The sequence below is a fragment of the Protopterus annectens genome, chromosome 3.part0 (assembly GCF_019279795.1).
Source record: "Protopterus annectens isolate FY-2018-M chromosome 3.part0, PAN1.0, whole genome shotgun sequence".
NCBI lineage: Eukaryota > Metazoa > Chordata > Ceratodontiformes > Protopteridae > Protopterus > Protopterus annectens.
Genome location: NC_056731.1, coordinates 1,792,139,387 through 1,792,164,680, shown reverse-complemented (window position 1 = coordinate 1,792,164,680; position 25,294 = coordinate 1,792,139,387). Strand labels below are relative to the sequence as shown.

Sequence of the window (25,294 nt, the reverse complement as noted above, 5' to 3'; positions counted from 1 at the left end):
GTCCCCTCACTTGGTCCATAGTCACCCCCTCCTGCATGGCATATCCTCATTTTTGCCTTCTTTCTAAGCCACTAGAGCCATCCTTCTGTATTCTGTAGCCTCAATTCTTTCTTCTCTCAGTTTACCCAAGACTTTCCCTCACTCTGTTTAACCCCCCTCTCTCTATGATACACTCTAGCTACATACTTCTACTAACCCCCTCTAACTCCTGTTCACTCTCTGTGATCCATTCTAGCTACATACTTCTACTAGCACTCTCTAACTCCTGTGCACTCAGTTCTACACACTGCTGTCCACACTACTGCCCCCACGTACTTCTACAGCCAGCTTAAAACATTTCTGTCTTATTTCATCAAACTTCTTCCACTCTCTTCTTTATACCCTGAATCCCTCTACTTCTCAGGTGGGACCTTGGCTGATCCTTCCCTTTACTTCACACTCAATACAACTTTCTATTCCCTTTGTTCTTATCTTTTTCTCCCAGCATATGGGGTAGATAGGCATCTTTAGCCCCTCTCTTCCTTTACTCCACACTCAAGACAACTATCTATCACTCCGTTACTATCTCTTACATCCAGTCTAAGTGGCAGTTAGATTGCTGTAGTCTTTCTGCCCTTACTTCACACTCAGCAAGGCTATCTTTCCATGTGTTCCTTTTTTCCTTGCAGCGTAAGTGGTAGTTAGGCTGCTTTAGCCCCTTTGGCTGCTTTCCCAAAATTTCAACCTAAGTTGCAGTTATGGTGCTCCTTCCTTTTCTCTAAGTTTCCCCCTGTCCGAAATATTAGGCTACATTTAAATGGTATCTGTTTGAGCTCTATTTTGCCTTTCCAGCTGTATAGCCAATTTAACTTACTTCCCAATAGTTCATCACTTATTATATTTTCTCTCCTTACACACTTGTAGCTCTCTCATATCACATGCACTTAACTCGTCTCTTGAATTACACTTCAGACTTTATTAATCTCTCTCTAACACATTCTTTTCCATTTGTCTTACAGATCCTTCCCTCTTCTTTTTCCCCATATTACCTAGCTATAACATAGATACTCTTCCTTCAACTGAACCTCGCATTAGTCTGAAATATTTACAGTTTACTTACTCACTTTGTCCCACACTACTCTCTCCAAGATCACCTCAGCTTAAACTTGCTCACAATTCTGTGTTCAGCATTAATGATCTCCCCATGCATGACCACCTGACTACTCCCACTCCCATGTCATCTCACAAACTACCAAGTATCTCTCACCCCATAAACACTATCCCCCATTCCTAGCTATTTTACGCATCACCATCTCCAACCTTCCCTAGTAAAAACTGTCTGGATTTATTTATTTCTATTCATTTTTTTAGACATTAAATACTCAAGACAAAACCAAATATAGATTAAACAGTTCCTTGTTAACTCTTCCATAGGCCCACCCATAATGTAAAGGCATTATTCAATGTGACGATATCCACTCCACTCCTGATCCTATCTCATCACCCATTCCTTCCGCGTTCCCATTATCAGTACTTACTACTTTTTCTCATAAACAGTTAACTGTTGTTGCTGTTTGATTGCTTGCTTTTGATTATCAAAAAAGTCAAACTGTTCATGAACAGGTCTCATTTTTAGCAAAGACCTGGGGAAAATGCTCCATTTTACAGAATGAGTAGAAGGCAGTTATTAAAGATTTACTTAATAAATGTGCATACATAAAATAGTAATGATGTGACTTAATCAAAACAAGAATACAGTAGAATATCAGTTCTTGTCAAACGTATAAGAGTCTAGTTATTTTCAAAGGGAATACACTGTAATTCGATATTAAGTACGAAGATGGTGATGAAATTATAGGATGAAGATGGTTACAAATTATGAAGGAATATTGAGTAATTCCAGGTAATAGAAGTGTCTACGGGAGATAGAGATGATAGTGGAGAGGATTACCAGATAGTCAGATAGTTAGGAGACTGTGAAGAAATAGTTGTATTTTGGCTAGTTAGATAAGAGTGGTGAATTAGTAAGGGTTTGGAGTAGGGGAGATGGCGATTATCTAGGAACATCACATGGACAGAGTGGGTAACTAAGTATATACTTGTATATAGATATTTTTCCAATGAACATAGCCTGGAAGGATTATATATTTGTATAAAATGGAGGGACAGTTGTTAGGTTAATGCACAATGTTTTGGAGTTGAAGAAGTTGTGAATAGGTCAAATAATGTAGGAATTCCAGCCACTGTAATTCCTTTAGGGTGGTACAGTTGTGGGTTCTATTTGGAAGGTTGGTGGTGAATCGTGCTAATTTGTAATAACACTGCTCAAGTTTGTTTAGCAAGGTGCAGAATGTTAGCATATGCAAGAACAGAGAGGAAGCAATGTGTTTTATTGTAGCATCTGAGAGGAATGGTATGGCTATATAGACAGAATGTAGTTTTTTTTATGTAATTTTTCTCTATATTATATATGCATGTCAGATTTTAGGTTATCGTCTATAAAGATGCCTAGTAATTTTTTATGTGAGTCAAGTTCAATCTTGGTTTTGTTGGATGGGGTAACTGAGAAGGTTTTGTCTTGGAAGCTGTTTCAGAGTAAATGATTAGTTTGGGTTGGTATAACTAAGGAAATTTTTTTTAGCTATGATATGGAATTGGAATTGGTTAAACACAATAATGCCTTTTTGAGTGTAATTATGGTGGCTGCCAAAAAAAAATCAATTTCAAGAAAATGGAAATCAAAGTCTAGACCAACTTGTACTCAAAACAGTGAATATACTAACATAGATAAAATAACTGAACATGGGATCTTTAGAAAAAGGTATGATAAAATTATATAGAAAAAAATGGGAATTTTTGGAACAATACATGCAGAATAACATTTTGGAGGAGGAATGAGGTTTTATAGTAGGCAGGATTTCAATGAACTATGTAATGTTTGACTGACAATGGCTGGATAGTTTATAAGTGATGTATAATGTTTGCAACTAAAAATGACAATATGGTTTGTTTCATTTATATAAGTGCATGATTGCCTATGTCATAACTAATAGTTTAATAAAGCTGTTTCTTGTTTAAAAGAAAGGAATAGCTTGGCAGATGTCATCCAGGTTTCTATAAAGAAGAATGACTACTGTGTAAGTTTTTGTAATTTGTTTTTGTTAGAGTCAGTGGAGGCCTCTGCATACTGTAGTAGGGATGCAGTTTTATCGGCATTATGTCAGTCATTGATGAAGATGTTAAAGCGAATGGATCTAATGACTGATCCTTATGGTACACCAACTGGGTCATGGAGGAAGGATGAGATGTCATTTTGCCTCTTTACTGCTTGTTCGATTTTGAAAGTAGAACCATAATATAGCACTGATGTCAAGTCCTAAGTGAGTTTGTTTAGGAGAATGGAGTGAGAGACCATGTAGGCCTTGGATAAGTCAGGGAAGAGGGCAGACACTAGGTTTTCATCATTCCTATTTGAGTTTACTTAGTTTCACCAATACATTAAAGTGTTATAGACACTGTGTTGGGTGCAAAAGTTATGTTGAGATGAAGAGAGGAGGCTATTTTGTGTGAAGCAGTATAAGATATGAGACTGGATACACTCATCAAGTCTTTTTGATAGGTGGTAGAAGATGGCAATAGGCCTGTAGTCTGAGAGTTCAGCTAAATGCCCTTCTTTGTGAAGGGGAAAAATGTGATTTTTTTCCAGAGGGTAGGGGCATATGTTCCACCAATGGAGAGATTTATTAGAATGAGAAAGGGTAGTGTATTACTTCTGCAGCTGTCGTATGGTATTCGCCAGATAGGTTATCGGGGATAAGGCAGTGGGTTTCAATTTAAGTAAAAGTTTTTATGTAAGTACTGGGGACTGGTTTGAAGGAAAGGTTAGGAAGAGAGATGGTAGGTGGTATTGCTGTCTTGTTGGTGTTCAGGGAATCTTGGAACAGTGATGATAGTAATTGAATAAAATAAGAGTTGAAAGCATCAGCAAAGTTATCAGGGTTGTTCGTGTTAAGTGTAGGAGGTGGTTGAGTGGTACAGATGGGACTGAGCAGCTGGTTTATAGAGGACCAGAATGTTTTAGGATTTCTGTAGTTTTTATGTTGCAAGTCAGTGTAGCATGTTTACATCTAATTAATTTGAGTTTTGGTTTTGTTTCTGAGCTGTCTGAACTTTTGGAGATTTGTTAGTGTTTTATAGATATTCATGTATTCCAGGCTGTATCTTTAAGTCTCATAAGGTGTTTTGTATTTCAAGACAACCAAGGGGGCATGTTTGGCCCTAACTCACTTTTCCCCAAGTAGAGCAAATTCATTTAGGATGTTCAATAAAGTAGAATTAAAAAGAGCTACTGTGTCATCTAGTGGAATGTATTTTAGAACATTCCAGTTATGTAGTTTTAGATAAGAGAGGAGTCTTTGCTGCAGTGTTTGAGATATATATTATGCTGAAATGTGGCAACTTTTGAATATTATTTTGCCTTCGTAAGTATTAAGAGAGATGATCACTTAGGGTATCTGAAAGGGTACCTGAGCTGAAGATTTTATGAGGCACAGAGATAAGAATTCAGTCAACTAATATTCGCATAGTGTTGTTTTTATTACAGTGGGTGGGAGTGGTAATTAGTTGTGAGAGATCATAGAGATTTATTGATTGGTTAGGTGAGTTGAAACCTCAGAGGAGAGAGAAAGGGAGATGGTCAATATTAAAATTACCCAGTAAAAATTTTTCTTGGGAGATGTTGGACGAGACTCAGCTAAGGTCTTCTGCAATACAGATATTATTACCAGGTGGCAAACACGTACCTGTGATAATGTTTTATTTTTCTTGAGTTTTGAGGGCAGATATAAGGATTTCTGGCATAGCAAATTGTGGAGGATTTAGTGGTAAAGGGGTAAGCTGCAGAGAATTTTTATTTAATATTGTGAGTTTACTGGGCCTTTTATTTTGTCTGTCTGCTCTTAGTATATTATAGTTCAACTTTCATTATCTTTTGTTTCTTTCTTCAGCCATTTTTAGTAAGTGCTACTATATCTGGAGCATGTAGGGTAAGCTAGGCATATAGTCGTGGTCTTTTGTTGTAGATGCTTATAATGTTATGTGTATAAATTTAAGAAAAGAACTTGGAGCTCAGATACTCTTTTATCAGAAGTATTAGCTACCAAAGAGAGGGTTTTCCAAGAGAGAAACATCAAATCAACTGTAGCTGCTCATTCATAGAGAACCTATTTCAAAGCTTGTAGAATGAAGGGCAAATCTCAAAAACGTCCACAATGTACTAAATAAAGTAATTGAACTCCTTTTCTGGATCTCACAATACTCACCAAATATTGTCTCAGCCACTAAAACATGGCTGAAACCTCAGATAAAAGATCAAGAAATCCTTTCCCAAGCTGGGATACCGTTCAATTTGACTGAACCAGACGACTTAAAAAAAAAAAACAGGTGATGTGGGTATCATCTCTCCCAACTTTCTGGCACGCTCTCCCTTTACTAATACTCTACCAAAATTTGATGCTACAAAGTTACTTACTTGTATCTCCTCTTAAACTAAATCAAAAAAATCTCTGCACAGCTATCTATATTTCCCCAGGTAGCAATATTTCTGTTCTGAAAGATATCTAATGCTATCCATAACTCAGTACCTATATGGTGTGGAATGTCACACCTCTAGCAGCCAACACACATCGTGCATTCCAGAGCATTTTCTAAAAAATAAATGTAAAAAGCATAAGATAAATAAAAGTAAATATTCTGTACAATAGATGCTATTAAAATGGTACAAATTGCAATGTTGTCAGTAAGAAGTATTCTTTCCAGTGATAATAGTCAGTGCATTCACAGTCTTTCCATAAGTACTATATTATAATGCACACAAATCCAACATTGTAATTTTTTTTAAGCTTTCGCAAACAATTTGTCATATCTTAGAAATTGTATAACCTACACATATATTGTCAGAACATTGTTGATAAGCAGACAGACATTTTCACATGACAACAAAACATTTATCTGAGTGCATGCTTATTGAGATATTTACAGAAGTATGAAAACATATGCTTAATTGTATACCAGTGCTATAAATAACACTGAATATTTCTCAAGATTTGCAATTTTCTGTGCCACTTTGAAAAAATGTTTTCTTAAATAATATTAAAGGTTTCACCTGATATCATGCAACAGTTTGCAAGGCACTTATTTTTTTGAAGTACACATGGAAATATTGTTTATTTTCATAATTACTAACAAACAACTAGCAATACCTCAGACATAGCGTAATATAAATGGACATTGACAGTGAATTTTTCCTTCCTCCCACTATGGCATATCACACCATACCCCCCAACATGTAGAGCTCTCAGTTATGGAAATATGAACACAGATCTGAAGATATGAATAATTAATGTGATAAATAGTGATTAATTTCTCTATTGTGAGACGTCCTAGGTTAACAATTTTAGTGCATCTTTAATAACCCCTTGCACTTCCTAGTATTGTGTATTGATAATTGTTAAGTCACTTAGCAAATGTAGCCAGAACTAAAAATTTCTGGATGCCATAAGGAGCAATGAGTGTGAACTGGAAGAATACAAAAAGGGCACTATAGGCTTGAATGAGGTAATGAAATTATTTTTGGAGATGTCAATGTTTAACAAAACATTACATCAAACTGTCCCACTACTAATGTTAAACTTCTGTGCCTTCATACATTTTATTACTACTAAGACTCACTACAACAAGATTAAAAATATGGGCTCTACTTTAGACTGGATGCTGATATCTGATCCTAGTAAAATCAGTTAATTTTGTATCTTCCCAGACTCCTTTAGTGATCGTCATCCTATGTATATCCACAGACGTATCTCCCACCACTCCAAACAACACCTAAATAGGGAAACTTGCAATCTTTTACAATTTAACAGCAATATGTTTGGTGATACCCCAATATCCATTAGCTAGCCCACTCTCACAAACTTACCACTTGATGATAACTGTACATGCATTCAATACCCTATTTTTAAATACCCTAAATGACATTGCTCCCTTAAGAAGGAAAAGAGTAAAGCTCAACCATGCCTCCTGGCTCTTCAGTCACATAAAAAGTCTGACTAACAGCATAGTTAAGGTATGGAAAGAATGCCAGAAAAACAAATCTTCTCAAAACCCTCAACATTACAAAGCTCGACAACTGCACAAAAACACAACACTGTAATGATAAGACACAATTCTACTCTGATCCCCCAAACAATCAAGACATAATTCTAGAATATTCTGGTCATCCATAAAAAAAAATAATATTCCCTGGTACTAACAGTGTCCCTAGCACATGCCCTAACCTCTCCAATTTATAACCAGCTACTAAATTTAACTTCTACTCCAAAGACTGTATAAGTACCCTTACCTCAAACTCCTCAAGTCTCTTCAGAATTGGTACTTACTTCATCATCAACCACCCCTCTCCCCACATCACACTAAAACCAGTCTCTAACTCATATATTAGACATCTACTGTACAAACATAAACCAACCTCGCCCTGTGAAGATAATTTCTCTCTAGAATACCTTAAGTTACTTCTTGATGTCACAACTTTCCCTGTGTCAGTTTTTATCAGTAGCTCCATAGAGGATTCCTGAATTCCCTCCAACTGGAATAAATTCCATATAGTTCCCTTTCTCAAGTAAATCACTAATTTTAGACCCATTGTGAATCTGCCCCCCTCCCCCAAAATTTTTGATAAAAACAACTTCACCATCATCAAGAAGAACAACACAACACAGAGTTGAGTATTTAATAGGTGGAGCTTACCCTACACATAAGGAGTACCACAAGAATTTTTGTCCAGTCCTGAAGATATTCTTAGTTGGGTCTATATTAGAACATTGAGGTTTCAAACCTTCGAATGTTCAAATATCGAACCCTATACAGCGAAAGCTTAAAATATCAAAGCAACAGAAACCCGACTTTTTTTACTAAGGAAAGAATTCGGTTGTTCGTTTCTGTTGCTTCGGTATTTTCAGCGCTGTGGTGGAAAGTTACGGGTCGGGTTCAGTTAAGTGTGCAATTGTGTGGATGTGAGGGTTAGGGTGGGTTAGGTGAGTTAGGGTTAGGGTGTGGGTTAGGTATGTGTGCGATTGTGTGGATGTGAGGGTTAGGGCGGGTTAGGTGAGTTAGGGTTAGGGAGCAGGTGAGGTGAGTGTGCGATAGTGACGGACCTTAGGGTTTGGGTTAAGGTATGTGGATAGTTAGTGGTGTGTGTATAGTTTAGTGTAGGGTTAGGTGTAAGATTTCAGGTGTATGTGTGTGGATTGCTGTTTGTTTAGTGTGCTTGTGTTGTGTGTATGTGTTTTGGAACAGCTATTTTTTGTCCCTTAGAAAGAAATCGCTGTTCTGACAGTTCGAGATTGTAAGCTTTCGCTTACATAGGGTCGATTAATCTTCGTTCACTTTTTTAAGTGGTCATGATCTAATATAGACCATCTTAATTCAGGTTATAATGGAGATGGGCATACATATTTACTAAATGGAGGGGATCATTTCTGAAGGAATGATTTTAATGAAATCTCTTTAGAATACCCTCCTTTATGATGTTCATAGCATATCAGGAACAGTATCAGATTTCACAAGAACAACAATGTGAGGCAGAAACAGAATCCATGGCACTAACTTGGACTTCTTCACAGATTATTTGTATTAATGGTGTCTTTGTTGTTAGTTTTGGTCACATTGAATGAGTGATGAGCCCAGAGTTCTTCAGAGATGTTACACCTAAAATCATTTTGAAAAGTTTTGGTGATTTCTAAATCTCTTACTTTAGTGACCCTGACTTTGGACAACAACATGGTGATTTATTAAATAAAGGTTTTCTGTTTGTCCCAACTTCAAGGTCCAAGATAACTAAAGTTTTAATTGATTTGAAACGTTTTGTAAGAAAACTGAACTTGAAAGTTTTCTTTAAACATAAACATGGTTAATTTCAAAGTCATGGGTATAAAAAACTTAGCATGTTTAATCTTGTATTACATCCTGAACCCTGAGGTCCTTAAGGGGTCATTTGCATATATTCCATGTTACCTCTAATGCAAAAGGTTTTAAAGAATCACACAGTGGAAAGTCTAGCTTGGCTAGATTTTTCTTTTAGTTTTTACTGATTGGTTCATCTGTGTGACCTTCTTACACATTGTTTTAGTTTGTTAGTTGGGATATTTTGCAGGCACCCTAATGGTTATGGGCCTCAGCTGGGTATGACAATCTGTGTTTCCAAGTGTTAGCCAGACATCCCATTTAAGCTGTGCTGATGAGGCCATAAGAAGGCTAAAACTTGTATGTCCACAGCTAGTGGGGTTTGGCTTTATTGGCCGCAGTTCATCCATAGCAGAATTAAAAAGGCAAAAAACTCATGGACATTCAGAACTCCCATATAGCTGAAACACCTGCGGTCCTTAAGGGGTCATTTTCATATATCCCATGTTATCTCTAACACAAGAGGTTTTAAGGAATCACACAGTGGAAAGTCTAGCTTGAATAGATTTTTCTTTTAGTTTTTATTAATAATTATAAGGTTGGTAGAGGCTGTAAAAATGATTTTACTAATAAGAAATTAGGCAGTTTTAAACGTGGCCATTGTAAACAATGCCCTTATGGTTTAAATAAGGATTGTATTTTGGTGGGAATACAAGTGATAAAATCAAAATGACTCTCTATCAAAGGGTGTCCATTTGGTCCTTTGTCAACGATGTCCTGGGTTCAGTGTTGGGAAGACCCTGCAATGGTTTAATGACAGGATTTATGAGTATGTGTATATATATATATATATATATATATATATATATATATATATGTATAATTATATATATATGTAATATTGAGAGGGCTAACTTCAGTAATGCATTATATAAGTATATTTTTATTAATAATGCTCATAAATTCCTGTTTTTGCTGTTGAACAAATTCCTGAAGATCCAAGGAGGTGATCTGAAATTATAGAGGAAAACAAGTATTATGGAGGTAATTATTTTTGAATGCTTGTAATTACCCTGGACTGAATTATATAATATCAATTAATTGTATTTTGAAGCTATTGACCCATGAATTATGTACAGCAGTATTCAGACTACATGTATTAGTTGCAGATAATTAACAGCATGTTTTATTTTAGCTTAGTGTATATCATAAATTCCAAAGTTTATCAGGAATAATGTACTTTATAATTTTAAATTGTGACAGGAAGTGACATCATATGTTGATATGGGATTGATGTCTGTTTTTTAAGTTTATTTTTATGACATTTGCAAGTTTTAATCGTGTTCTGAAGACGTTCCCACTTCAGGAGATGAAAGCGTTAAACTTTTTATCCTGAAAAGTAATAAAAGTTCATTGTTACCCTGTATTTCCAGTAGCATTTGTGGATTCGGCATGGTTTTATATCAGCTGTTACTACAATGACTGCCTTGGTATCCTTTGTAGACACTTGTTAACAAGAGCAGAGACTGTAATAAACTTCTTTCATCTCTCTTTTTAGACTTATTCAAAGCTTTTAATGCAGTATTCCATAACTGACATCTGTACTGGTCCTCTCTGTTACAATGATTAAATGGTTTTCCAGCTACTTGCCACACAGATGTCAGTCAATATAATGGCTCTCAGTGACTTCACCATATCTTACAGTTCTCACCTTTTTAACATTTTCATAAGTAATCATCACACATCTTCTCAACAAGCATCACAGTTTTAATTTGCTGATGATTCCATTCTAATCATTTTCTCTGACAGCCTACCCAAATGGCAGACTTTCACCCAAGATGGCTTTAACTCAGTAGAAAGCTAGCTCTCTAACAGTAAATTTCTGTGGAATCCCCCCCACCCCGTCAATGAATAATGCTTCTGAATCCATTAAAGAGAGATGTGATGATATTCTTTCCACTAAGATCTTTCTTGTGTCTTCTCAGTTTTTTTTTCTAATTCTATCATTCTCACATCGTACTGCTACCTTTCCAGTATATTCTTTCTTCACACTCTTGTGTCATTTTTCGTATGTTCCGTGTTCCTCCATAGCAAGGACTCACACTTTGTCTTTATTCTCTTTCACTCCTATAACTCTAAAAGTACAATTATAGCTGTGCAGATTATTTTCTTTCTGAAGTTATTCTGCTTATTTTCTGTATTTTATTTGCCTATTACAAACATATCGTGTGTGTGTGTGTGTGTGTGTGTGTGTGTGTGTGTGTGTGTGTGTGTGTGTGTGTGTGTGTGTGTGTGAGTGTGTGTGTGAGTGTGTGTGTGAGTGTGTGTGTGTGTGTGTGTGTGTGTGTGTGTGTGTGTGTGTGTGTGTGTGTGCGCTTGTGAAAGTGTGCACGTGAGAGTGTGTGAGTGTGGGTGTGAGTGTTCGTAGGTACAGATCTGCAATGTGTACCGGTGCAATTTCTTAGAATTTACTACATATTACATGATCTTTCCTGTTTATTCTGTTTTAATGGATTTCATTATTTTTGTACACTGCTCTTTCTTTTTAGAGTATGTCTAAACTTTTTTTATTTTGTACATCTACTGTTTCTAGGAGCTCCCTGGGCCTCTTCTGAAGATAGGCAGTGTAACCAGTTGGACTTTCATAGTAAACAAAAGCCAATAGCTGACAGGTTCAGTGCAAACTCCCCCCCCCCCCACCAAAAGGGCAAATATCTATCCCAACAGAGTGCTGCCCCCCTGACATCTCAGATGCTCAGGTAAGAGCAGCCCTCTCCAAAGCAAAAAACACAGCATCAATGGGACCAGATGGTGTCCCGGGCTGCGTCTTACATGAACTCCAAGAAGAGCTAAACCCAAACATAAAACTACTGTTCAATCTTAGCCTTACTACAGGATATGTACCCAAACAGTGGCGTACAGCAACAGTGGTCCCTCTCCACAAAGGTGGTGCCTCAACGGATCCTGGAAACTATTGCCCCATAAGCCTGACTAGCTTGGTCTGCAAAGCTATGGAAAGGATCATCATGGACCTCATAAATAAAGATATTGGGGACCTACAGACACTGGATCCTACCCAGTTTGGCTTTGTTAAGGGCAGATCCTGCCTCTTAAACCTGGTCAATTTCTTTGAAACAGTCACCAAGGCCATTGACAAGGGGAAGGTGGTCCACACAGCCTACCTGGACCTCGCAAAAGCCTTCGATACAATACCCCACTCGGGCATTATAGATAAGCTCACCAGCTTAAATATAAACCCCTATGTCACTAGATGGGTTGCAAACTGGCTCAAGGATAGAACCTACATGGTTAGAATTGCTGGAGCCATGTCAGACTCCAAACCAGTTACAAGTGGCGTCCCACAAGGCTCAGTCCTGGGACCTCTCTTGTTCGGTATATATTTCTCGGCAGTACAGGCCAACACGGATGGACTGTGGCTGACCAAGTTCGCAGATGACTGCAAACTGGGCACCATAATCAACTCTCCAGCCGACACAAGCATCCTCCAAAAGAGCCTCATAGAAACAGACAACTGGTGCCAGAGCCATGGCCTCAAGCTAAACGCCAAAAAGTGTATAGTCATCCCCTTTGGCAAAAACAAAGTGCCCACAAATTGCCACATAGGTGATAATCTATTAAGTACAGAAGAAGCCATTAGGGACCTGGGGACCCAAGTTGATAGCAATCTCTCATTTGACAACCACGTGGCCAAAGTGGTTAGAAAAGCATTTTATATAGCCCACCTAATCATGAAGGGATTCACATCTAGATCAAGGGAGGTCATCGTGCCTCTTTACTCATCCCTCATCAGGCCCATAATTGAGTACAATGCCCCTTTTGGGATGTACCTTACCAGACACCTGCAGCAACTGGAAAGACCCCAAAAGTACCTCACCAAGAGGATCAAAGGGCTCAAACAGATGCCATATGCTGCCCGGTTAAAGAAACTCCAGCTCTACTCAGTGGCATACCGCCTGCTCAGAGGCAATCTGTGCCTGACGTATAAAGCCATGTGCAACCCAGAATTAATGGACATGCTGCACCTCAGAAAATCCAAATCCCATCGAGCTACGCGCTCGAGAGACTTGAACCTCAGCACTGAAATAAATAGGACATGCTGGAGGGACAGATTCATAACCCAGAGGCTCCCTTCACTCTGGAATAAAATCCCAGTCCAGGTTAGGCAGAGTCCCACATTGACTCTCTTCAAGAGGAATCTTGATGAGTGGATGGGAGATCGTAGGTTTACCCCGGCTATCACTTCTGTGTCACTGTTAGACAGAGGCACAGTATACTAACCTCAAAAAAAGGCATAGCAAAATTAATTTAAAATGGGTGGCGAAAGCCAGACACACTCTGGCTAGGCTTATAAATGCCCTAGGGCAGATAGCCTAGTATGAACCTATGAACCTATGAACCTATAAATAAATAAGTAATAATTAAAAAAAATGCTATAAGAAGTTGTCAGTTCTTAATCTTTTCAGCCATTATATGAACCAGAAGGGCAAAGGTAAATGCTGTATCTATGTATACAAATATGTACATAAATGTGTGTGTGTGTGTGTGTGTGTGTGTGTGTGTGTGTGTGTGTGTGTGTGTGTGTGTGTGTGTGTGTATAAATATGTATATACAGTTTAGAGTAGCCAACCAATCAACATGTTTTTGTGAAAAAGCAGGAAAACAAAGAGTATTTATTAATTTACGTAATGGTTTGTAACTGAGTAACTGAAGTGGTACAATGACCTTTTTAGCCACAATCTGGGCTATAATGTCAGAACAGCAATGCAGGATAAATGAGCTACAGAACAAACATGTTATACTATTAAAAAGTATTTTATAAAAAGTAGGTGGTACAATAAAACATTGTTGACAAATAACAAGCTTAGCAGAGCACTGTATATACAGTGTACATTTGAGGATCTAGCAAATAGTAAAAGCATTATGTAAGACAGTGGATGCTAACAACAGAAATAAAAAAACTGGTACAGACAGGACAGCATCCATTATAAACATTGTAAGTTTAAAGTAATCTCAAAGGAGAAGAAGCTTTAGGAGTATATAAGAAGTAAGCAGAAATAAACAGTGAGTCACATTTATACAGAAAAAAAGTTCTCTCGCCCAAATTGAAGAACAGCTGTAATACAGTTGTACAGTGCAGCAGCTATGAGCTGTGGTATAGGTAAACTGCATGATGTGTCTTACTTAATAAATTAATGAAAGGTAATGTACATATGCAGAAATCATTATTCACCATGCCTGGAAGGGAAGTCGTATAGCTAATGTACAGTATTAGCTGTGACTGAGCTTACAAAAGGAAATAAAATGGCTGGTGATGGAGTAGAATTTTGAAAAAACTCCTTGAGTGAAACTAACAACAGTAGTTTAAGTTGCTTCTTGAGAGTGAAAGTTTGGGTACAAATGTGCATTTTGATAGTATATGCAGTGTTAAGTACTGGGTCAGTGAACCAGTGTAGTACTTGCACTTACTTTCAGTAGAAAGGTGCTCTGAAGATAAGCATCTCTGTTATCTTTGGTATGACAGTTAGAGGTAGTATCTGCATGGGTATATGGCAGAGTTATGCAAAAGCATGAGTTGTATGCGTTTCATGGCATACCCACTCCTGCTCCAGGGGAGTCCCCACAAAATACTATTTTTCCAGCTGCTGTACATGTTAGGCACCATGTGACAGTGGGCATGCTGTACAGGCAGACCAAGCCTGGCATATGTCTGTAAAGGTAGACTGTAAGGATCCCCTGAGCATACAGTGTGCATGTGGTACTTCAAGGCAGAGCATGCATATACATAGAGGTAGAACTGTTACCTATGGGTGTCAGTGGTATCTCTGCGTAATTACACATGTAAGTAATGCACGATGACAAGCATCATACTCAGCTCTGCATCTGGAAAGATGTTTTATTCTCTTTTGATCCAGTTCATATTCTCCATAATTTGCACTTAAACTGAACAGCAAATACAAGTATTTCTTAAATGTCCAGTAAGTGGTCATTTATCAAAATCAGAAATAACAGGACAGCAAACTGGCCTGCATAATTTCTGTGCATCTTAAGTGCACTCTTTCTGACCTCTTCCTTCCACTGGCTTCAGTGATTAAAATGGCACCTCCTAATGTCACTATAGTGGAGCTAACACTGCTCACCAGAGCATTTGATGCCATTTGTAGCAGTCACTACTCTGGACAGGCTATGTCATGTATCCACTTTATACTGAGAGTTCTTATCAGACCCAGCAGGTACTCCCAGTGATCTCTGATGATAAAGTTCAGAAGTATCTTACCTCATTTGAGCACAAACTGGTAGCCCCGCTATCCTCAGTGCCTTCAGAAGCCATAGCCAGAAAACTGGTCGCAATCCAAGGAGAAATGGTAGCTGTGCTACATGCAATTACATTGGTGGTGTCAGCATGTGACTTGCATCTTTAGGCACCTCATTAGTGTGATCAGGTATGGTGTCACTATTGTTTGGGATGAAAATGTACATGCCATGACAGAGTGGTGTGAACTGTGAAGTGCAGTGAGTCTACCTGCAGCACAGTGCCATCGTGTGTTTCCATCTCTGCACTTTAGCAACTCTACTAGACATAAATGATAATATCCTTCACCACACTGCTGCTGCAGTTGTCTAGATGACCATGCATGTGTAAAGTGCTCCTCAAGTGCTCAGTGAAGTGCTCAATGTCAAACAAGCCCCCTCAGTATGACATAGGTGAAGTGCATAATAAGATAAAACATCCACCTGAGGCAGCTGATTGCTTTTCAGAGAGACTTCCATGATATTTGCATTGTAACTGCAAATTTTTATACCAGTAGCTTTCACATTGAATGTGCTACTGCAGTATGTATCCAAACGATCCTCATTACTTCTGCAAAAAAACAAACATGCAGATTTTATGTCCCCATACTGGGTACTATTCTTGTCTTTGTTATACTTCGATATCCTGTCCATGAGAAATCAGAGTGGAAGGGAGAAAAGACCTGCTGTTGCTGGATATCCATGTCTAATTTGAATGTCTTTGATTTAAAATTAAGAATATAAGCATAAGTGACACACAGCAGTGGCCAGGTGACCTTATAATGCTGTAGTACTTGCCAAGAATATGGGGTTCTGTGTCTTCTTTTGATCCAAAAACACCTGAATGCACTACAGGAAAACTCAGTCCCTCTGCTATTTGTGCAAGAATTGAGTTTGTCTACTTTTCCATGACCAAGATGAAATCTGAACTTCTTTTCCAGAGTAATGGGCTCAACTGTAAGAAAAATGCACACAACTTGGCAGTCGGGTAGGCGAGGAATACCACAACTGTAACAGAACAACTGAGAAAAAAAATTAATGAAGGACCAACCCGCCCCCCCAGTTGATTTTACAACTACTAAATTATTTATATGATTTGAATTATTGCAAATATTTAACTGTGAGTTTTCATTAATTATGTAATTCAGTAGTTTTTATTTAATTGTTCCCGCCCCCCCAGCCATCTATATGGCAAGGGGAATGTTGATCCTTCATTCTGATGAAGTCCTCGTCATTGTATGGACAAAAGCGGTTATGTTTCTGTTCCATTAAAAAATGTTTTTCATTAAAACATTTTGTCTGCTGTCCTGTTGCAGTTGTAGTATTCCTGGGCTGTCTGACTGCCAAGTTGTATGTGTTCTTCTGTGGCTTTTCTTGGGCAATACTGATTTTTTGGCTCAACTGTAAGGCAAAATCTCCTTTTAATCTTTCCCAAGGGAACAAAGGAACATAATCATTCTAAATGTCAAAATTCAAATGTTAAATGCTCAGATCCTCAAAAGGCCTTCAAGGTGTTTGTCATAAAAATCTGCTATCAAAAGCCATGATGTTATGTAGTCCAATCTCACCTTCATTCTTACCCTTGGGTTCAGAGCCGAACCTCGGCTCCGACTCGGCCATACTCTAGCTCAAAGTCTTCAACTGGCTTGTGGCTAAGAAGTATCCCATCATGCAACAGGCCCATTCCCCAGATCCCATTTGCTGCTCGTTACGCTTAGACGTGGTCTCGCTTTTGGCCGTGGCTAAGTATACTTTTTTCCAAAATCTTTGGCTATTTGTTGCTCAAAAAAAAAGCTATTTTCATAGCTACTGTGTGTCTCTCTTGCTGGTTGTGTGGCCTTTTTGTTGGCCATTTTTGGTATCCCATTGGCTCCCTTTCTTCCCACTGGCTAGGCCCAATTCAGTTAGAGGACCTAGTCCTCCCCATTGTTTCCGTGTGGTCTTTTTGTTTTGTGCTTCCTGTATACTTGTTAGCTTATTTAGTGTTTTGTCGTGTCTGATAGTGGTGTTATCCTGCCTTTGTTTCCCCGGGCTAGGCCCGTTTAATTTAGAGGACCTAGTCCTCCCTGAAGTTTTTGTTCCCGTCGGTTACTAGGCCTTTCTTAGTTAGAGGCTCTAGTTTCCCACGCGGGTTTAGTTAGGTCTTTTGTGTGTACGTGTTGTTTTGTACTTGTCCCTGTGTGTACTCCTTTATTCAGCATGTCTAAGGATTCTAAGGAACACATGCCTTCGGCCTTTAAAACGTGTGTTGAATGCAACAACAAAATGTCTTTGACTGATGGGCATTCCGTGTGCGTGTACTGCTTGGGGGCTATTCACCTCCAAGAGTCCTGCTTGTTTTGTCATTCCTTCAGTCCGTGCGTGCTACAGGAAAGGAAGAACAAGCTCATTCTGAAAGGACTGCTTAACTCCTTCGAGGAAGACGTGGTTAAGTCTTCCAGTGCCATATTTTCTCCAGCTAAAATGGACAAAAAGACTGCTAAGAAGCTCTCTCCAGCTCCTTCTGTTTCTTCAGAGCCACCAGAGAAAGTTGCTAGAACAGCTTCTCCTTCTTCGGCTTCACTGGCTTCGGTGCTGACAGAAGGTAGTGTATTCGGTAAGTCTGTATCGGCTTCCAGCCTTTCGGAGCCGGTCACGGATATTTTGATTTGGAGCCAGTCTCCAGTTGTTCGACCAGGTTCTCCTTCATGTAAGTCTCCCTCTGTAGGGACATCCAGATCTCCAACTATATCCTTCAGGTCCTCGAGGACCCTTTCCGATGAGGACGTTGATAGAGTTGTGAAGAAACTGCTTCAGTCATCAGTGCTGGCCAATTTGATTTTGGCTCCGACCCTGTCTGCTCTATCCATGGGGTCGAGGGTCCACAATTCCCTGGTCGGACCTGAGGGGGAGGGCTCGGATCGATCTTCATCGGTTCTGAGCCTTCCTCTCGGTGCTTCGGCTCAGGTGAGCTTGGACCAGACATCTGCTTTGGACCTCATCTCCTCAGCGCCGAGGGCTACTACCATATCCTCTATGGTTAGTCGGCCTTCAGAGCCGGGGGGGATCAACCTTCGAGGTTATGAGGAGCATGCTGGCCAGATCATCAGCTGCATCCTATGGCACTGATTGCCCCCTTTGGCACCGGTGTCAGTTTCGGATCACCCTCTATCCCTGGACAGAAGAGTCTCAAAGCCTCAGGATACCTCCATGAGTGGTCCCCAACTTTCTGACATCTCCCCAGAGTTTTTGCCTGAGGACCCATCAGAAAGAGATTGTGTAAGAGGAAACACGTCGACTCCCCGGATGAGTCTCTCATGTGGGACACCGATCTCGAGGAGTCAGAGGGGTCCCCCAAGTCTTCTTCTGAAGATATCTCTTTTTCAGATATCCTTGAGATCTTGAAGCAGAGAGGTGGCTGGCCCTCCAAATCCCCTTCTGATGAGGAGTTGGTGTTCCTGAAGGCTTTCGGGTCTCAACCTTCCGCCTCTTGGTTCTCTCCCCCTTTCGATGAGCTACTACATCTCATCTGTCAAAAGGTGTGGGAAACTTCTGACACTGTGTAACCGGTCCCTAGGAGATCCAATAAGTTTTTGTCCGCTCCCACAGACAAGGTATATCTGACAAAAGGCATTCCAGTAGATGCCATGGTGGTGGCAGCAGCCACCAAGAAGGAACTTGCTGAAACTTCATCTACCGTCCATCCACATAATTAGGAGTCCTGGGCCATAGACAGGTATGGGAAGCATGTGTTTACCTCAGCAGCCTTTACTCTGCAGTCACTGAACTACTTGATGCATTTTACAAGGCTCCAGAGAGATCTCCTGAAAGAGCTAGGAGATTCTCTACAGGCTAACATTTCTGATGCTGTGGCACAGAAGGTCAGTGCACAGATGTCTCCCCTAAATTCCCTTACCAACTCCTCTATGAGGCTGATCTCATACCCAGCCGATGGAGCGAGCAGGCAGCGGGTTCCGGAGTCTCTCTTAGGAGACACTCCTGGATGCACCTGTGTAATTTTGTGGAGGCCTTCAAGTCTAGGTTCACCAATGCCCCATTTGACAGTTCATCGTATTCGGAACCAAGGTGAAGGACACTCTCACTAAGTGCGAACAGGAAGGAAAAACCCTGTCTGCCATGGGAGTCCATTTTTTCCATGCCTTCTAGACCTTACCCCAAGGGCCAGAAGGGTGGGAAAATGTGGTTCAGGAAATAGCAGAGTTTTTTTCAGGATGCACAAAGTGATTTCCCTTCCAGAGGCAGGGGAGGGGGTGGAAATTCAGGTAGATGCTGCCCTAGAGGCAGAAGAGGCCCGCATAACCAGGGGGACCATGATTCCTTTCACGGTTCTCCCTACCAGCGCTCCTGAAGGGAGGCCTGACTGTGCATCTCTGGAGCCAGTCGGGAGTCACATTTCTTTATTCCCAGAAGCCTGGCAAGACATCACCCAAGACAAGTGGGTATTAAAGATAATTTCCAGAGGTTATCATATTCCCTTCTCTTCTCCTCCCCCGCCAACCAAGAGAATTCAAGATGTTCCACCCAGTCACAGGGATTCCGCAACTTTAGAAATAAAAAAGTTGCTTTCAAAGAAAGCCATCCAGCCTGTCTCCACAGACCAAGTAGGATTAGGGACTTACTCCAGATTTTTTTTGGTGCCGAAAAGAACAGGGGACCTGAGACCCATCTTGGATTTCAGCCGATTGAACCTACATGTACAAAAGTCCAAGTTCCACATGGTCACCTTACAGTCAATACTCCCCCCTTTTAGGGAAAGATGTGTGGATGTCCTCCATTGACCTCAAAGATGCTTACTACCATATCAAGATGGACAGGGCATCGAGAAGTCATCTACGCTTCCGGCTGGGAGCCAGTCATTTTCAGTTTCACACTCTGCCCTTTGGTCTCACCACAGTCCCCAGGGTGTTTACCAAATGCATGACAGTAGTAATGGCTCACTTGAGACGTCAGGGATTACAAGTGTTTCCATACCTGGATGACTGGCTCCTTTTTGCTACCACCAGGCATCTACTGTTACAGACCAGGGATGCCACCATTACACTGTGCCAAAGGTTAGGAATTACTCTAAATTGGGAAAAATCTGCCTTGTTGCCCTCACAGCATGTCACTTTTATCAGCGCCTCACTAGATACGGTGCTCATGAGGGCCTTCTTACCAGAAGAGAGAACTCAGGCTCTACAACAGCAGGTCTACGCCTTACTACCATTGAGGAAAGTCAAGTTATTAGGGACCATGGCTGCCATGATCATGCTAGTTCCCCTTGCCAGACTACATGAGGGTTCTTCAGTGGCTGCTTTTTGCCCAGTGGTCACTACAGTATCTTCCACTCTCCCATTCTATTGTGCTTACGGACACGTGCAAGCAGGTTCTAAGCTGGTAGCCTCAGGCCAGCAATCTCAACATGGGCAAGCCTTTTGCCACATATTCTCCAGTTGCCATGGTGACCACGGATGTCTCCCAGATTGGGTGGGAGGGCATTATCTCGTCAGGACAGTCCAAGGCACGTGGCAGGATCAAGAGACCCATTTGCATATCAATGTCTTGGAGATGAGAGCAGTTCTATTAGTGTTGCAAGCACTTCAGAGCTTTCTCCCTCTAGGGACAATTGCAGTCCACTCAGACAACATGTCAGTGGTATGGTATCTGGACAAGCAGGGAGGAACCAAATCATACCCCCTTTGCTGAGAGGCACTTCGAGTTTGGCAATGGGTGGTGTCTTGCCAAAGCTTTCTAGTTGCAATGCATATACCGAGGCAGTCCAATATGATTGCCGACAGGCTGAGCAGAGCTATCCTAATGCCTCACGAGTGGTCCCTGAAAAAATATGTTGCGGAGAAGATATTCCATAGATGGGGTCAGCCTTGCTGTGATCTTTTTGCCAGCCCCCTCAATGCCAAATGCAGCAGCTGCTTCACCCTTTTCCCCCTGGATGGGGAGATACCCAGGGACACACGGGTTCACGATTGGCCCTCCGGTCTTCTCTGTGCCTTTCCACCATTTCCTCTGATATCAAAGGTCATTCAGAAAGCACAGTCTTTGGGAAGCAAAATGATCCTGATTGCCCCACACTGGCCTCATCAGATTTGGTTTTCCTTCCTTCAACCCCATCTAATGGACGATCCCTGGATTCTGGACCCAGATCCAGATCTGCTGACTCATATGTCAGGACAGTTCCTTCCCTCCATCCAGACCCTCAAGTTGACAGCTTGGCTGCTCCAGTTCTGTCCCTAGTCAGGCTTCACGATTTTTCCCTGGAAGTGGTCCACATTCTGTCATCTTCCCACAAGTCTTCTACCAGGAAGATTTATTCCAGTAAGTGGAAGAGGTTCTCCATTTGGACCCGTGAAAGACATATTGATCCTTATACAGTGCCTATTTTGGCAATATTAGAATTTCTTTCTCAGCTGTTCAGTCAGGGGTCAGCTGCAGCAACCATTAAAGTGCAACTGACAGCGATTTCTACCTTTCATGTTACTAATGAGCCCAACCTTATGGCTCATGGGCTTTGTAGAGCCTTTCTGAAAGGGACATTGTTACTCTGACCTGCAGTCTTTGATCCAGTAATGCCATGGGACCTCAATTTTGTATTACAGAAGCTCACCTCGACTCCCTTTGAGCCAGCAGCTATGTGTGACATTACATTCTTGTCATGGAAGACAGTATTCTTGGTAGCCATAACTTCATCTAGGTGGGTCTCTGAGCACCAAACTTTATCAATTAAGCCACTTTATTTGGTGTTTCACAAAGATTGGGTCTCCTTAAGAACCAATCCTTCCTTTATTCCAAAGGTTGCTTCTGTTGTCAATATCAACCAATCCATTGAGTTGCCTGTGTTTTTTCCTGAATTCTCTAACAAGGCAAAATTTAAGTTTCATCAGCTAGATGTTCATAGCCAATTGCATTTCTATTTACATAGGACAAAAGATTTCAGGAGATCAGATCAACTGTTTGTCTCGTTTTCAGACACTAGACTTGGGGTTCCTGTTTCTAAAGTAACCTTGTCTCACTGTATTTCCAATTGCATCTCATTTATTTATGCTTCCAATGGCAAAGAATTACCCTTTAAAGTGAAGGCTCATTCTACACGATCCATGGCTACCTCAACTGAGTTTCAGGCTAGGATGTCTATGGAGGATATTTGTGCTGCAGCAACATGGGGTTTGCCTCATACCTTTATTTGTCACTACAAATTAGATCTGGTCTCTAGTGGCAGATCTTCCTTTGGTTCCACAGTGCTCAAGAGTATTTTTCACTGAGTCTCCCAAGGTCAAGGTGCTAGGGATGCTGTCCCAAGGATAAGAATGAAGGCGAGATTGGACTACATAATATCAAGAAGTTATGTACTCAGCATAACGTTCGATGTATGTAGTCCATCTCGCCTTACATTCTTACTAACCCCCCCTCCTACCCCCTCCTTGAGGACCTGGAGGTATAGTCTCTAGGTGTCAGTAGTCCTTTCTTTTGGGGTTATTCTTCTTTTCAGTGTGTGTGTGTGTGTGTGTGTGTGTGTGTGTGTGTGTGTGTGTGTGTGTGTGTGTGTGTGTGTGCGTGTGTGCGTGTGTGCGTGTGTGTGTGTGTGTGTGTGCGCGCTTGCAGCAAACAAGATCTGGGGAATGGGCCTGTTGCATGATGGGATACCTCTTAGCCATGAGCCAATTGAAGACTTTGAGCTAGAGTATGGCAGAGTCAGAGCCGAGGTCCGGCTCCGAACCCAAGGTAAGAATGTAAGGCGAGATGGACTACATACATTGAACGTTATGGTGAGCACATAACTTCTTGTTTTCTAACTAGCTATTCAAACTAAGTTTGAATTGAGCCAACAAATCTTTCCTACTAATTGTAATATGTAACATATTACAATTCCTACCAACCCAACAATGGAATGACGTAACATTAACCAACAAATGATTATTTCTATTTTTTGATAAAAGGCCACCTTTATTAATTCCAGTACTAGCACCATATATCTCATTGTAAATATTTTTATATACCATTATCATGTTCCAGTCTCTCTCTAAAAATGGAGACCAGTAACATGATCACTGTAAACTAAAGACTCCACTTTCTGTTTAAATATTAGAACCGCTACCCTTTCTAGTGGCACTGTCCTCCTCTTTTTTGCAGTTTAGAAAAAGAAAGACAACTATGACTCCCACTGTAAGAATATCAAGCTCCTTCCTCATTTTCAGCTAGATTTCCTCCATTCTTAACAGTCTTTTTGTCATCAGAGAGAGACCTCACCTAATAAAATAGGTCCAGTCTCATCAGTGTGTTCTGGTACTGTATCTTCAAAGGAGGGCATGTGAAGGGAATTCAGAAGATCATCAACGTGTTATTTACTCTTAATGATAATGTCACAAGTGGAGGTCAGTGTTGCCTTATCTTTGATGAATAAATTCTTCCCTCACCCCCAGTTAGTAGATTATTTGCCAGAAACTCGTTAAGACTATCCAAAGTCATTCCTCATAGTCGCACATATGTTCCATCACACCCAGGCATTGATTTTCGTGAATGCTACTTTCCTTACCGTTAGGCATTGACCAGTCATATTAAGAGGCACTGTATTAGAAATGTATGGAATAATTCTAACATCAGACCCACATCTGACTGCTACAGTATTTAATGACAAATGCATTTTAAAGCTTTTCAGGAACATACCAATGATAAGCATTTACTTCAAAGGTCTTTCAAAAAGCAGAATGCATTGATTTCTTTGTAAAAGGATTAGTGGTGCTGCCTTTTACATTGGGCAGGATTCTGTGACGGTCACTTGCACATGGTGTAGAATGCTATGGTATGACTATTAATGGGTATAACCGTTTATTTACTTACTACAACTGGGCTGCATTGTCAGCAGTGGTTGCCTGTGGCCCTAAAGTCAGAACATGAGGTATTTGTAATTCCATTACTAGCACTTCATGACTTGAAGGTGTCTCGTACATAGGCTGGCTGCTCAGGCCCTATCATTCTGCTCAGCCGTATCATGTGACAGAGAAAGGACCACACTATTAATTCCCAAGTTGTCAATTAAACATGCAGTATGAATTTCTCTGTGCAGTTGGTTATATACTAGTCGTATTCACTACTTTGTCTGTTAAGACTTGAGTGTTTGATAGAATGTTTTAAAAGGTTCCTAAATACATAAATAGAAGGGCCTATCTTATATACACATTAATCACTTTAATATGGCTAATTTCAATATATTTTTACATTTTACATCTTGTGAGGGCTTAGGCTAAAAAAAAACATAAACTTGATTGGTTAATTTAGTTGAGGATAATACAGTTTGCCCGCACCTCCATTTTTGTAAGAAAGCAACAGTCAGCCAAAAATGGTTACAAATTACACATCATCCAGTCTGCTTTGAGTTGATTACTGGTAATCATATATACCAAGCAGTATTTCTATTACATCAGTTAACTTCAGAATGTTAAAAGCCATCCTAGAATATATGCATAAATGTATTGGCAAAGCCAAAGATGAACATAACTTTCTTTTTCATGTATTATGTTTGCACACTGGGCTCATTATTATGTTGAAAATATTATTTCTTAGAATAAATTCTAGCTTCAGAAAATCAAGTTTTGAACAGTTCTTTTCTGAGACAATCTGGACTTAGTATTTGTAGAATGTAATTCAACCTCCTACACACCTCTCAACCTCTTAGCCCAAGAAATCTGGAAAGAGCTGAAAATAATGGGGGAACAAAGCCCCCAAAATAGGGGACATATTTTAAATATTGCTTTTACAACATTGAAAGTTGTTAGAATAACAGATTTTGAACTGGTATGCCTTCAGTGCTAAGTGATTGCCAGAAGGCCACCAATTTTGAGGAATGGACCAAAAATGTGAAGCAAAAATCTGGACTTTCTGAAAAAATCTGGACGTTTGAGACTACCTACTATATTAAAGGTAATATTGCAGTCAAAATCCACATATTATTGTTTTAAGTATGTTTACATGAAAATCCTGTTGGTTTTGAAACTTGTGTTGGGTATTCATTCATCACATCTCTGAATACATCAACAAAATATTATGTACTTCTGCA

At 40.1% G+C, this 25,294-nt stretch overlaps 1 protein-coding gene across 1 annotated transcript in view; it reads left to right on the top strand.

Moving 5' to 3' along the window:
- Positions 1-25,294, top strand: part of CRISPLD1 (cysteine rich secretory protein LCCL domain containing 1) — a 694,545-nt gene that overhangs the window by 242,058 nt on the left and 427,193 nt on the right. The gene's annotated exons all lie outside the window — the stretch shown is intronic.